A 13,605-nucleotide genomic window follows, 5' to 3' on the forward strand; every position below is an offset into this window, starting at 1 on the left:
TGGGACTCGGATTGCCTCTGCCTCCTTTCCTGAGTGACAGGGCTTGCTAGGATGTTTGTGGTTTGGTGATGGGAGAAGAGGAAACCATCTTCCAGCTCGTTCTGTTTTCTTAAGCATTCAGACTAGCTCACAGCATGCTGTCTAGAGCGATTACCTTTGTCTCTGGCTTCCCTGCTGGAGGAAGAGATGAACATAGCTGGTAAATTACAGAGCTCTGTGCTGGAGCACCAAGGCGCTTTCATTGCTACAAGTTGTTCTGCTTGTCTATGGCCCAGACAGTAAACAAATCTCAGATCATGGCAGTAATGGGCTGATATGCAGCTGTCTCTCCACTGGAGTTAAGGCAACTCGCTGCTTTGGCCTTTCATCTAAGTGCTCTTGACAGACAGTGCTTGAAAAATTGTGGGTACCTCCTGCGGCACGGCTGGCTAGGAGCGATCTGTCTTGGAGGCTGGTGGGAGGGAAGGGAGACCTTGGCCCTCGTTTATACAGAAAATGCAAGATCTTACTCCTCTGGGGCCACAAACCAGAAAATAACGCGTGCAGGCCCTTGTAAACGTTTGCATTATAGCATGGGGGAATTATTTCAGGCTCTGTGATGAGCAGAAAGGAAAGGCTTTTGGAAAAAGTGGGCAGCAGGCTCCTTGCTGGCTCTGTGCGTGGTAGCAGGGGCACCTAAGGTGCTGGTGTGCCCTGCTCTCTGCGAGCATCCTGCCTCTGTGGGACCATGGTTTAACTCTGCCTGGGTCCCTGCAGCTCCAGTGTCACCAAAACCTCGTCACATAAACCCAGAATGGCTTTGTCCCTTCCCATGCAGAAAGTGGCCCTGCCTCGTGGAGATGCTGTTTCTGGGCTGCAGTCCCTAATTGTAAGTGGAGGAAGGGGCAGTGCAAGTGTCTGTCCAGTCCTGCTGCCTATCCTTCAGGGTTAGAGTCTTTTCCCTCCAGTATTCCCTTCTGTGAGTGTTGGGAGGGTTCTCAGAGCTGTGTGGCAGTGGTAATAAAACAGTCGGACTGTTCCAGCCTTCTCCCAAATTGCTGCCCTGCAGGCACGGAGTGCTTCTCACTGAGCTGCTTCAAAGGAAAGCACGGTCCTTCACGCTCAAGGAGGGCTTTTCTTCCTTAGCTGCTATCCATCTCTGTTTTCCTCCTCACTGACACTTCTCTTCAATTATCCCTCCTTCAGCAACCTTTTACTGCGGTGTTGGATGGGCACCAGAACATCTGCTGGGTGCTCTTTAGCCCATTTGAGGACAAAGCAAGAGGCAGGCAGGGCTATAATTTACATGTTGATCTGAATACGCTCTGTGCAGGGTACAGCGACCATTCAGCACTTCTATTGCCACATGCTCTGCTTCTACAGTCCCTTAACCAAAACAGTGGGTGGATGTGAACTGGTGCAGGAGAAAACTGGGAGCCAGGGATGAGGGTTTTGGGGATGTCGTGGTTCCGCTCGAGTGGGCAGCCGAGCTCCACCACAGCCGCTCTCTCACTCCCCCTCCTCAAAGAGGAATGGGGAGAAAATATGTGAAAAGGGCTCAAGGATTGAGATAAGGACGAGAAAATCACGCAATAATTATTGTAACGGGCAAAACAGACTCGGCATAAGGAGATAGTAAGATTTATTGCCTACAACTAACAAGCGAGAGAAGTGAGAAAACAAAGGAAAAAAAAAAAACAAAAGCACCTTCCCCCCATCCACCCTCTTCCACCTCCTCCCCCCGAGCGGCGCAGGGGAACGGGGGAATGGGGGTTATGGTCAGTCTACAGCACTTCTTCTCTGCCGCTCCTTCTCGGTCACTCTCGTCCCCTGTGCTGTGGGGTCCCACCCACGGGGTGCAGTCCTTGATGAACTGATCCGGCGTGGGCTTCCCACAGGCAGCAGCTCTTCCAGAACTGCTCCAGATATGGGTCCGTACCACGGGGTCCATCCCTCAGGAGAAAACTGCTCCAACCTGGCTCCCCTACGGGCAGCAGCTCCTGCCAGATCACCTGCTCCTGCGTGGGCTCCTCTCCACGGGCTACAGGTCCGGCCCAGAATCTGCTCCGGCAGGGGTCTTCCACAGGCGGCAGCCTCCATCGGTGCAGGGCCACCTGCTCCACCGTGGTCTCCTCCACGGGCTGCAGCGTGGAACCCTGCTCCACCGTGGTACTCCATGGGCTGCAGGGGGACATTCTGCTTCACCATGGTCCTCACCACAGGCTGCAGGGGACTTCTGCTCCGGCGCCTGGAGCACCTCTCCCCCTCCTTCTACACTGACCTTGGCGCAAGGCTGTTCCTCGCTCCTCTCACTCTCCCGGCTGCTGTGTGGCGCAGCGTTTTTTCCCTGTCTTAAATATGCTCTCACAGAGGCGAAAAACAACATCGCTTATTGGCTCGGATCTGGAAAACAATGGGGCCCTTCCCAAACATGGGGCAGCTTCTAGATCTTTCTCACAGAAACCACCCCTATGGCTCCCTGCTACCAAAACCTTGCCACGTAAACCCACTACAGGGGAGAAGAAGGGAGGACAGTCAACCTTGAGAAAGCTTGGACTGCTGGAGAGGCTTTACCTGGTGCTGGGGAATTGGGTCTGTGATCTTTCCCTCTCAGAGCAGTGTGTTGTGGTGCCCAGCCAGAGAAATCAGTCTGGTAAAAGCAGCCGTGAAGATGCTGTTTAAATGGAGAGCATCGCCCATAATTTCATTTGAGGCCTTTCCAGGGCACGCTTTGTTCGCGTTATGCTACAAAATCCATTTTGATTAGGAGGCTTCCAGGGGGCTAACAATAAGAAACAAAGCCGTAGAAAAGTACAGACAAAAGCCACATTCCATCATCAGAGGCCGTGTGAGGTCCACCAGAACTGTTAATGCCCAAAGCTTTGCGGGTAATGAGTCCCACAGAACGAGAGCCCTAAGGAATTGTGCTTTGGAAGTAAGCAGTCAGCATACACCGAACGGGAAGCTATATTTACAAGCATTTTATCTGCTGTTAAGGACACATGAGCTGGAGGACATAACTATCCCTATAATATTGATTAGTCCATTATATATCCAGAAGTGATTATGGTTTGCGGTGCTCTCGTTTCCCCGTGGGAGGGAATGCTGTCCTGAAATCCCTGTCTGTAAGCACCGGGCTGCCTTTGGCAAGAGGTAATTCTCAATAAAGCTCAGAGGTCTGGCTGAAAACAGATCGAGGGGGTGCCTGGGGTGGTGTTTTGGCAAATCTCTGCAAGCTCTTATGCTTGATGCTCTTCCCACTCTTGTGATGCATCAGTGCCACTTCAGGTTGGGCTTCCTCATGGATGGGGCTTTTCCTGGACTGGAGGTTGTGCCTTTACTGGACCCATGGCACTAAAGGGGTCACAGGCTCAAAAGGCACCCCTGAAGAGTTCGGTTCCCACTTAAAAATTAATTTAATTTCCACGTCATGGAGTCTGTGGAGATGCTTGGGATGTTTTAAGGCTGACAGTCTGCTGTTAGTTTCTGCTAATGTTACCCTGAAACTCTCAAAATGCACCTACAGAGGGTAGAGCCGTGTCCACGGCTTGATAGAAATGCTTGATACAACCCATTCTTGGTAGTAACACGGTCACTGGGGAGTTTACAACCCCATTATGTTGAAACAAATTGGCTTGAATATGGTGAGAAAATGGCTAAAAGGGGATGTGCGAAGAACAACCTCCCAGCTTTATCCCCTCAATGGGGTTATCACTTGTCCCTGGGAGTGTTTTAGGGTGCACAAGAGGAGGAGAAGAAGGAATTCCAGGTGCAGTTGTTTCATGGGATCTGAAAATGAAGGAAACTAAGAGGTGCAGGGTGCAGCAGCCCCAGAGGTGCTGGGAGCTGCTTGAGACAGGGAGGCAGCACCGACACGTTCTGCTATAGGAAGCAGGCTATTAGCAGAGGCCTCTTAATCTCCGCAGTAAGTGGAACACACTGCCTGATTACTTCCTCAGAGAAAACTTAATTTCTTCCCGGAGAGGTGAGAGTGTTTTGTCTGTGCTGGGATTCCTGGGGCAGCCAGGAGCTGGCAGGAACACGAGCTGGTAATTCGGCAGCAGCTGGGAGAAGCAAAACCCAGGAATTTTGTCTCACCTCTCAGAGCAAGGCTGCCCCTGGGCTGGGAAGAAAATGGATCCAGGAGGACCCATGAGAGGTGCAGGGTGCTGTGCTGCTTGGGGTGCAGAGCTGTGGGGGAGCAGAAGGGGACTAGGAAGATGTGATGTGCCCAGCTGTGCTGGTAGGGCTCTGGCCCTCTTAATTCCATCCCAGAGAAGCCACTGTGATCACTGCCAACTAGTCTGAGCTCCGGATTGCTTGTATATTCTGAAAATGTCTGCACACTTAGCCTTGAGCCTGGCTTTAGGAGCTTTTTAGGGTTTGAAACCACACCTTGGTCTGTGGGGAGCAGGTCTGAGTGTCCCCGTGTTTCCCACAGAGCTCTGCTCCCTTCAGGGGGACTCCAAACTGCCCCAGGTGAAGGTTTGCCTGCTGACGGTGTGATAAGGTGGAAAGGCTGCTGTTAAGCTGGGTTTGAGGAGGGAAATGCTCATGAATGTGTGAGGAGAGTAGCACAGCACAATTCCCAGGGTCCAGCAGGGATTTGCTTGCTCTTGTGGGTGAGTCCTCTGTGCCACCAGTGTCTGTGGGCATCTGAATTAATCACAGAGAGGGCTCAGACAAAGGTAAGCAAGTGTGGAGCCAGCTCTGCTGCAGGATCGCCTTCCAAAACCGGCTGTGGATTTATTCCCCCTCTGGGTCTAGAATCGCTATGTAAATTCCTTCTCCCCATCCTCAGTGCCTGCCTGCCGCATCCGAAATGCGGCTGGGAAGTGCCAGAGCCGGTGATCTACGGCTGCGCTGGCAGCAGTGCGGAGAGAAGGGATCCAGAGGAAACAGCTCGGGCTCCCTCAGCCCAGCATCCCCGAAACAGCAAGAGATCATCGCTTTGTGCAGGGCTGTGCTGCAGCCAGGGCTCGGCAGCTGGGGCGAGCACAGCAGCAGGAATGGGGATGCTGCTGGTTGTGTGCTACCACGTTACCAGCTCTGCATTTTGAGTAGTTGTGGTGCACTTAACAAGAGTTTGACTTCGCTCCTTTGTTGTTTTCCTGTTCCCGTTAACGTTTCACGTGGAATATATCGATTCCATTTACTGGTGAATTCCTTCCTTAAATATTTTTTTATGTAATGTCATGCACCCCTTTCTAAATGGCTTTTGCAATCCTTGTGTTTCAGTGGCACCAGGAAAGCAATTCGGCTTAAATTGAACTCAGGGAAATGGGATGGAAATTGAGGAAGGAAAAAAAGCACAGGTAAAGTAAAGGCAGGGAGTGAAAGAGGTGGATTTCTCTGTAGAGGAGTGAAAGAAGGAAAAAAGTGAGAAGAGACAGAGACGTGGAAGTGTTGGTGCTGACTCAGGGTTATCCATTGCGGTCAATGTTTGGGATGGGAACAAACATCCTGCTTGGCAAGGACAGTGGGAATTTTGCTTGTGAGTTTCTCAGCAGGATTATAGGGTGGAATTTTCCAGTTCAGCACTAAGGGCATTTTGGGCTCTGAGAGGTGAGGGATGGAGACAGGTCGGGGTTTGCTCATGTCCCAAGCCAGCTGGGGGATGGGAGGTGCACGCAGTCCGTGGGACCACAGCACTGATCCCAAGCTGTGGGAGATGGATGGCAGCGTTCCTGCTCCAGAAGGTTCACGTCTGCCCTCTCCCACAGCAGGATACATCAGTCTTGGGTTAATTCGGGCCCGCAGTGCTTTGGACCACACTGTACAAGTTGTTTGCTTTCATTGTCTCTTCCTCTTATCCTTTTCTATTTTTTTTTTTTTTTACAGGGATCTTATTGTAGGTTTGATCTGATTTTTCTGCTTAATTGACAGGGATTCAATTAACTCCCTGAATACAACTGTCATTTACTCAGCAACAGAATTGTCAGGCATCTTCTGAAGTGGGGGGGAAGAGATGAATGTCACGTTTCCATCCCTCCCTTCCCCCTCCCCTTCTTTTGCTCGTTTCCATCCTCAGGTTCTGTTTTATTGTTGTTGTTTCCATCGGAGAGCAGTGAAACACAACAAGGAGATAGCAGATAACGAGGTGGCAGGAAAGGCTGAGCTGCAGCGGGAGCAGCTTGTTCGAGTGGGCTTCCCTCAGGAGGGGCTGCGGGGCTGTACCACCAGGGCCGTGTCCTTCTCCTCTGCATCCTTCCTGGAAGATGCTGTCCGTGCCAGGGAAGGAGTCAGCCTTCAGGGGGAAATCGCCCTGGGCTCGAGATGCTCAGCTTTGTGGTTCAGTCCGTGCCTGCTGCTGTGCTCTGACTTGCACCGGGACACCTAGAGCAGCCAGAGGCTAGTTGTGTCTTGGCTATTGGTAGTGCGCAGCTTGCTTTGGGGTGAAAAGCACAAGAAATAGAGCAGCTGGAAGGCGTCCTTCTCTAGCAAGGCCTAGGTGGCTGAATCCTTGTGTAATGTGGACCAAAGGGAGCTGAGGGTGGATGCTGAGAGCCCAGGAGCCGCCACCGTTCCCCGTTTGCTTCCTGGAAGGAGATGAGCCCAGCTAATGGCATCTTGATATTTAAAACCAGGCAGGAGTTTGAAGCATCTTGCTCTTCACTAATTTCAGAGAGCTGTTTAATAAATGCTCAGGTGATTAGCTGAGGAGGTCTGAGCACCTCCAGCTATGCTCAGGTCCTTGCCCAAGCCAACCACCAGGTCTGGTGGCAGCGGGGCATGTCCCTGAGCTGCTTGGCTCAGCCTGGCAGTGCCAGTGATCCTCTTGGGATGGTGATCAGCTCTCACCAAAATCCTCTGCTCCTTGCCCTGTTGTAGGGGAAATGTAGGTGAGGTTTTGCCAGCTGCTGTTTCCTTCTCTCTGAGTTCACACAAACCAGGAGCATCTTCCCCAGGGTCCCCCATGCGTGGCTCCCAAAGGGATCCCTGCCCCCAAGCTCAGCCAGAGGGGCTGCTTTAGGACTTTCTCAAGCCTTTGAAAAAAGAGAGAGGTGTCTTGGAGGCAAAAGAAGCACTGAGATCTGTGCAAGGCCCTTGGCTTTGGTGCTCTCAACGTTTCCATATGCCTCGTAATTAAATTGTAAGTAAAAGTAAGGAGCCGACTGCTCTGCTAATAGCGGCGAAAGGAGGCAATCGTGCGACTTCCATCTGTCTGCAGATATAGTTTATGGTGGAAATACATTAGCAACCTGGAGCTGTGTGCCAGGCTCAATTAGACTAAACAGGATCAAAGGGCACCCTGGGCAATAAATATCCTTGCGGAATCAGTTCGGAGTCTTTCTATTTATTGCTGGAGGAGATAATAATCATTAGCGAGCTGAGGTGATATGCAGCGACCGAGGCAGGCTCAGCTTGGGGAGGGAGTGACATTACATTAGAGGGTAAGAAAGCATGTCCCCTCAGCAGGATTACAGGCAGGATGCAGTTATCTGGGCTGCCTTTTATATTCCACCAGAGTTTGGGGAAGGAATATAGCCCATATATCGATTGTGGGGCTGTAATGGGAGAGAGGTGGCTGAGGTAATTGGGGAAGTGTTTAAAATGTACACCGGGTAATTGAAAGCTAATATCAAAACCCAGCTCAGGCAGAGAAGAACCTCTCCTCTAATGAGGCATAAGGTGAAAGGAGATTGACTCTGACTTGTATTGCTACTCCCAGAGAATTGCTTTGCTCCACTGCTTTTAGGTGCCTCTGTGTGTGCATGCATGCCCGTGCTTTTATTAGCACGCTTGTAGGTAACATTCCCGAATCAGCAGCAAAGCTGCTGTGACACTGGCTACGGAAACATATACCAATTGTTTCTGTTTGGTCACGGCCTTGTAAAAAAGGAGGAAAAAAAAAAAAAGCTGAACTAAATCCTCTTCCACTTCAGAAGCAAATAAAGAGGAAATCAAAATATTTTAGTATCAAGGCTTGCTTTTCTTCAAATTTTCTCCTACTCTTAAAAACCAGCCCAGCAAAAAGAACTATCCAGAGGGAAGGAGTATTTTCATACGATGAGCCTGTTAAGCTATCTGAGTGAGGATTCAGTGATCCGGTTATTCGGGCCATGTTTTCTGCTGCTGTAACAGTCACTGAGGGAAGAACATTGCTGTGAGATTTCACTGCCTCTTCTAGCTTCATCCTCTGCTTGGACTGGATTTTTTGGATGAGCTCGGTGTAAGTATGAAGGCAGATAATTAAATGGCCATATTTTAAAAAAGCTTTCTCAGGATCAGAGGGAGGCTTCTCAGGAGCAATGACAGGGCACAAGTTGTCCTACCCCAAAATGTCAGGAAGCAGCAAGCCGTCTGTCTTGGGGTGTCCCTGCCCTTGGCTGGCAGCTGGGGAGGACACGGGTCTAGCAGGCACAGAAGTAATTCTGAGAACCTGGTGCCTAATGAGCATGTAGCTTGCATCTCCCTGATGCAAAATTACTCCTAATGAGAACCCCTGTGCTGTGATGGGAAAGTGCAGCCCTTGATGGAAAGCACTTGAGAAGTCAAAGGTGTCAGTGTGGCCCATTGGGGAACACCTGCTGACACTGACCACGAGGTTTTTGCACTCTTCTTCTTTCTTTTGCACTTTTTCTTCTTCTAAGGTCCAGGCAGGGTAAGCTGCCCGTTGAACTCAGCACACCAGCCAGGAGACCTCACGAATTCCCTTCGTCCCTCTCCCTCTCCTACTTCCAAGGCCAGCAATTTCAAAAGACGATAAACAAACCACAGGCTCTGCAGTCTGTAAGTGAGCACCAAACTGTTCCTTCCCCGGGCTGATTTGCTTTTCTGCAGAATCTCCCCCTTCTGCCCATCTGTCTGCTCATGCCATTTGGCTGCAGACGAGCTCTTTGCTGTGCTAGCAATGTGCCGGGGATAACAACGCCCGAGCTCTGATTTAGGACATTGGGAAGTGACCAGGGTATCTTCGTGGTGATATATACACCAACTTTTGATAAAGGACGAGCTAAAACTGCCACCGAGTGTACCGGGTAGTATATTCTCATTGATTCAACGTGCTTCTGTCTGACAGCCTGTCTTACAGCTTCCACCGTTAACCTTTGTGGCATGCAGCACGTTTCTGCTCTGTACAATGCCTTCTTCCAATTTTCCAAGGCCCATTACGTTCTGCTCAATGCATGTAGTTACACCCAGAGCAATGCTGAAAACAAGGGAGATGCACACACTGTATGCTCTATAAAAATATTTACCTCCTGCTTCTGGTAAATATTGTTCTGCCTTCCTGTATCTTTTTCTGCTGGTGTTCCTACTGCATTGTCACTCTGCTTATCAAATGTGATCCCATTTGCACGCCAGCTTGCTTAATTTCCAGTTTTAATCTGCTAAAGAGCGTTGAGCTAACTTATTTCTCCCTGTGTTTCCTCCTAGATATAGTCCAAAATATTTCTTCTCTTTTCGACCTGCAGCTCAATAATTCTTATCCTTCCAAGTAAAAGATTGCTGGTTGTCCTGAAATAATTGATTTTCTAGTGAGATCTTCAAAAGTTGTATTTTCTGACAGAAAATCTTTACCTTCCAGTGCACCGTCCTGTGTGCTTCCCATGTCCTGTGTGCACGGGGAGGAGGAGAAGAAGGTCCTAAGGGGTGTTGGGGTCTTTATGGACCAGGAATCCATCTCTGCTGCTGGGTATGACTTGTGTCCCACCATGGCCATCTCCTGTGCCTCAATGTGCTTCAATGCAAGCAACGAGAATAAATAAGTGAAAAAAGTGATAAAGCTGGGGATGGCCCAGCCTGTCTTCTGCTCTGTGTAAGCAGGGGGGTTGGAAGTGGGTTAGGCCCTTGGGTAGGGGCTCTAATACATGCAGCAAGGCTTAGTGGTCTCAGTTTGTTCATGATGAGAGGGGTTGAAAATATTTTTGAGAGCTTTATTTATATGTCAAAGCGTGGAGAAAATCCACCTACCTGGTTAGGTTTTGTTTTCTGTTGGCTCTGTATTCATATTTTTGGTTACTTCTGCTGTTGGGAATGCCCTGGGATTGCTGTCTCTGCAGGCTTCAAATGTCTGATGTGGCTCTAGGAAAGCAGTAATGCCAGATGTGAATTCGTATGGTCAGTTGGAAATTGATTTGGGGAAGATAAAATACACCAGCAACACATTCCGACAGTTCATCTAATGGCTGTGTGTTTACACGCTTCTATATCTTGATGCTCTTGTTTTTCTCTAATTGGTGTTTCTTTTTTCGCAGAAGCAGTGAAACAGGGCATTCTTGTTCTATATTTACTAAGTTATGCTTATTAAAAGGAATGTAATTATGGGAAAATAAGAAGAATCTGAAGAAAAACCTGATTCAAATGATGGCCCAGGGCAGAATTTCTGGATGAGATCAAACAAACCCTCAACTTGGTCAAATGTTTTTTCCTCCTTGTGATTAAATTCTTTCTTTTGTCTCTTACTGGATGGGGAGTATTCTGAAAGATACTGCAAATGCTACCTGCAATTTTTCTACCTTTCCACAAAGCCTTGGAATTCTAATGGTTTTAGGAAATGTTTTGTTCTTAGTCTGCTAGCAAGAGAAGCAGAGCCTGCTTCTGGTTTTGCTGTTGGGCTGTGAGATTATTTGGTCCCAGCTGTGGATGCAAATGGATGACTGGGGTGCTGGATGTTCTCCCAGGATCTCCAACCCGAAGCACTTCCATGTCTATCACCTTATCAGTAAAATGCTCACAGTAATTCCTGCCTCTTTTTTGTGAAGAGTTTGGAAATCTGTGGTTTTGTTATTAGCTAACTGCCTATCCTTGTCCAAGCACTGCAGCTGGAGGCCAGTTACACTATGGTTACACTAGGTGCTAAAAAAAAAATACCAACCACTGGTCTCTAGCCCAAAGCATTTCATCTAAAAGGATGATGGCTTAACAGCAGGGTTTAAAGGGCGATGCTTCATCCTGTCAGCCTGCTCTCCTTCTTGCTGTCCACGGTTAAGATCTCTGTTCAGCAGCGGAGCTTTGAGGAGAATTATCTGCACGGATGCTGCCTGGTGGGAGGCTGGAAGGGTTGCGAGCCCTGCTGGTCCTAAACATAGACCTGGGGGGAGGCAAGGTGAACGCTGCCGAAGCTGTTGTCACATTCTCTCTTGGTTCATGCTGGTTAGATGTGGCTGCATACATCCCTGTGGGCTCTTCAGCAGGTAGCAGTGCTTGTTTTGGGTGGAGAAAGTGAGGGGAGGTTTGTTTCCACACGTAGTTTTGGCTGCCTGGACACTGACGGAGATGGAGACAATTCCTTCAGCCCGCTGGAGGGGGTGTAAGGACGTGGCAGGGAAGGGCAGGCTGCTACAGGCACGACCATCAGAGAAGGGCATAAATAACTTGCCCTTGATGCTACCAAGCCCAACCCACCCCAGACATTTCCTTTGGCTCCCAATTCAGGAAAATTTTGCTTTATTTCTGCCAGTCCTGTCTATATCGAGTAACACTCGTCTTGCCATCTCTGAGGGCATCTCTGATTCTTTTGCTCCTGTAATTAGAGCTGATTTAAGGAGTGGGGGAGGTTGCCTATTTTCCTGTGCTGGAAAACACAATTTGTTGACTGGAGCTATTCATGAGCTCACGCCACATCGGACTAATAATTTTCAGCAGAAAGAGCTAAACATTTTGCACGACTCCAAATGATATGATTGCACATACAGGGGCTGTGAAGGATGGGAGGGGGGGAGGAAGGCATTATTTCCATGAGAAAGTGGTTTATTTTCAATAGACGTGAAAAGAACATTTTTAGCTGCTTCAGTTTTGGCTGGCATATCAAAATAATTGTTCTGCACCGAACTCAATTTCTAGTGCTCTTTGCTGCTGTACGATAACCTATTTGAGCTGCCATTTGGGGCAATTTGGAGTTGAAGCTGGCTGCGAGGTGAACAGCAAGCCTTGCAGCAGCAGTCCCAGGCTTTGGGGTGGCAGATGAGTTCTGTCTGTGGCTCGTGGGGAGGAGCTCTGGTTGTGACCTCCCGTGTAACCTTGGGGATTATTCCACGTGCTGCTGGCTGCCTGCAGAGGAGGGTGATGCCAATGCTGCTGGCAGTGGGGTTGCTGGGTGTGTGGAGCCTGGGAATTGGCTGGCAACTGGTTCAGCTGTGACCCCAGTGCTGAGAACTGGTCCTTTCATCCCTCTCAAGCAGCAGGTCACAGCCCCTTTGCTGCCTTTCCCTATTTGCCATCCCTCTGGGGAGACTCGGAGGGGGCTGCTGAGGCTCCTATACAGCAGCAGCGAAGCTGGGAAGGGAGGATATGGGGGAGGCAAGCAGGGAAACAGAGCTGGAAGCCGGTGACCCCATCTGACCCGGCGTGCTGTGCCTCCAGAGGCAGATCACTGCGGATCAGTGATGCTCGGCAGCTCTGTCAGCAAGCCCGAGCCGCTGGGGTGCTATTTCCAGGGCTGATATACGCTCAGGCTGCTCCGCTCCGTGAATTGCTGAGACATGGATTCCTGACAGGCACATAGCAAAAGGGGAAATTAGCAATGGATAAAGTGAATTAAACATAATAAAAATAAAAACGTCCAGCCGGAGCATTCATCTATTATACGAACAGCTTTTCAGCTCGGGGAATAGTTGAGGCGGAGAGATGTTACATAATGCAAAAGGCAGGGCCTGGATTGAAGGGAAGAGCTCTTAAGGTTGTCTGTTAGCAGGCTGCTAGCATTGGTACTGAATAAATTGGGGCCAATGAGAGCTAGCCAGCAGCACAGATGACGGGATGGCTCTTGGCACTGGGCTTGGGCACTCAGCCCCTTGCCACTTGATTTGGGAAGGCGAGATTATCTCAGCAGGAAGAAATGGGAATGAGTCTGAGACCGAGGGCTGCTGCCCACAGTGATTTTTGGAGTCTGCTTTTCAATTAGGGAGAGAAAGGGAAACCAGAGGATGTCTGAAGTAGTTGTGATTCAGTGAAATGGAGGAGGCTTTGAGATGGACTGGCTGGCACGGGAAGCTGAGGATGGAGCCTGGGGCAGTGGCACACACCCTGACACCTCCCTTTCCTGGAGAACAGGGAACATTTAGTGTTCTAGGATTGCTTTCTGTTCCCCAAAGCTCTTCCTCCTTCAAGATGTTGCTCTGGTTTTGTGATTCTTTCCTCCCATTTACATCTGAATGTTGAACAAGTTCAACCCCATCTTTTTTCCCTTTGGCACAATGTGGACATTCGGTATCTCTGGGTCTGTCCGGCTCCTGCCACTGAGCTACATGCTGCCCTTGACCAAGGCATTTCTGTTTTATTTTCCTTTAAATGGCAGGGTCATCTCCTGAGACAGATATACACAGTCCCCAGGGCGTTGGGGCTTTGATCTTGTCAATGTTCTTTTAACAAAACCTGACCTTTAGAGTTATGGATGGGAAGAGAAGAGCCCTCCCCAGCCTGGCTGCTGGAATAACACGAGCTACAGAGCTTTCCCCAGCGACGGCTGGCGTGGAGGGAATGGTTTTGCCCTCCCACATAAGTGAGCGCTCTCAAACCACCTACTTGCAGCCTATAATTTTGCGCCCATCTTAGTTGTGCTTTGGCTGAGATTTATGGCACGATACGAGTTTATTTTGTGTAGCATCTTTTATACAAACACTGTTCCCTGGACTCCTCTCGGCGGCAAATAAAATGAGTCAGTGCAGAGTATAAATTAGAGGA

This window comes from Netta rufina (assembly GCF_964035555.1).
Source record: "Netta rufina genome assembly, chromosome: 25".
In the NCBI taxonomy this organism is placed as follows: Eukaryota; Metazoa; Chordata; class Aves; order Anseriformes; family Anatidae; genus Netta; species Netta rufina.